The 1,112-nt window shown below is 50.3% G+C and overlaps 3 non-coding genes across 3 annotated transcripts; all 3 read right to left on the bottom strand.

Annotated features, from left to right (window-relative positions):
* Nucleotides 1-328: 328 nt before the first annotated feature.
* On the bottom strand, nt 329-447 carry LOC116008721. Its single transcript, XR_004096084.1, has one exon. It is a non-coding gene; the product is annotated as a 5S ribosomal RNA (ribosomal RNA).
* Nucleotides 448-585: 138 nt separating this feature from the next.
* LOC116008941 lies at nt 586-704 on the bottom strand. Its single transcript, XR_004096288.1, has one exon. It is a non-coding gene; the product is annotated as a 5S ribosomal RNA (ribosomal RNA).
* Nucleotides 705-841: 137 nt separating this feature from the next.
* On the bottom strand, nt 842-960 carry LOC116008687. The gene has a single exon (XR_004096053.1). It is a non-coding gene; the product is annotated as a 5S ribosomal RNA (ribosomal RNA).
* Between the last annotated feature and the right edge of the window lie 152 nt (nt 961-1,112).

Genomic DNA, 1,112 nt, shown 5'->3' with positions numbered 1-1,112 from the left:
CCCAAGCACGCTTCACTTCGGAGTTCTGATGGGATCCGGTGCATTAGTGCTGGTATGATCGCATCCGTCATGTATTGCGCGCAAAATGTACTTGACCGTCTCTCTCCGCGCAACTTCTCTCGCTTAGCGGTTTAGCGGTTTAAAAGGATAGTACCCTTAGCGAGCGGTCCAGCGGTTTAAAAGAAAAATTAAAAAGAGGGTGGGGGATGCAACACGAGGACTTCCCAGGGGGTCACCCATCCTAGTACTACTCTCGCCCAAGCACGCTTNGGATAGTACCCTTAGCGAGCGGTCCAGCGGTTTAAAAGAAAGATTAAAAAGAGGGTGGGGGATGCAACACGACGACTTCCCAGGGGGTAACACATCCTAGTACTACTCTCGCCCAAGCACGCTTCACTTCGGAGTTCTGATGGGATCCGGTGCATTAGTGCTGGTATGATCGCATCCGTCATGTATTGCGCGCAAAATGTACTTGACCCTCTCTCTCCGCGCAACTTCTCTCGCTTAGCGGTTTAGCGGTTTAAAAGGATAGTATCCTTAACGAGCGGTCCAGCGGTTTAAGAGAAAAAATTGAAAGGAGGGTGGGGGATGTAACACGAAGACTTCCTAGGGGGTCACCCATCCTAGTACTACTCTCGCCCAAGCACGCTTCACTTCGGAGTTCTGATGGGATGCGCTGCATTAGTGCTGGTATGATCGCATCCGTCATGTATTGTGCGCAAAATGTACTTGACCCTCTCTCTCCGCGCAACTTCTCTCCCTTAGCGGTTTAGCGGTTTAAAAGGATAGTACTCTTAGCGAGCGGTCCAGCGGTTTAAAAGAAAAATTGAAAAGAGGGTGGGGGATGCAACACAAGGACTTCCCAGAGGGTCACCCATCCTAGTACTACTCTCGCCCAAGCAAGCTTTACTTCGGAATTCTGATGGGATCCGGTGCATTAGTGCTGGTATGATCGCATCCGTCATGTACTACGCGCAAAATGTACTTGACCCTCTCTCTCCGCGCAACTTCTCTTGCTTACCGGTTTAGCGGTTTAAACGGATAGTACCCTTAGCGAGCGGTCCAGCGGTTTAAAAGAAAAATTGAAAAGAGGGTGGGGGATGCAACACGAG

The sequence above is a fragment of the Ipomoea triloba genome, chromosome 16 (genome assembly GCF_003576645.1).
Source record: "Ipomoea triloba cultivar NCNSP0323 chromosome 16, ASM357664v1".
NCBI classification, from domain to species: domain Eukaryota; kingdom Viridiplantae; phylum Streptophyta; class Magnoliopsida; order Solanales; family Convolvulaceae; genus Ipomoea; species Ipomoea triloba.
Note: the sequence above shows the minus strand (reverse complement) of the source record. Positions and strands in the feature narration are given on the sequence as shown.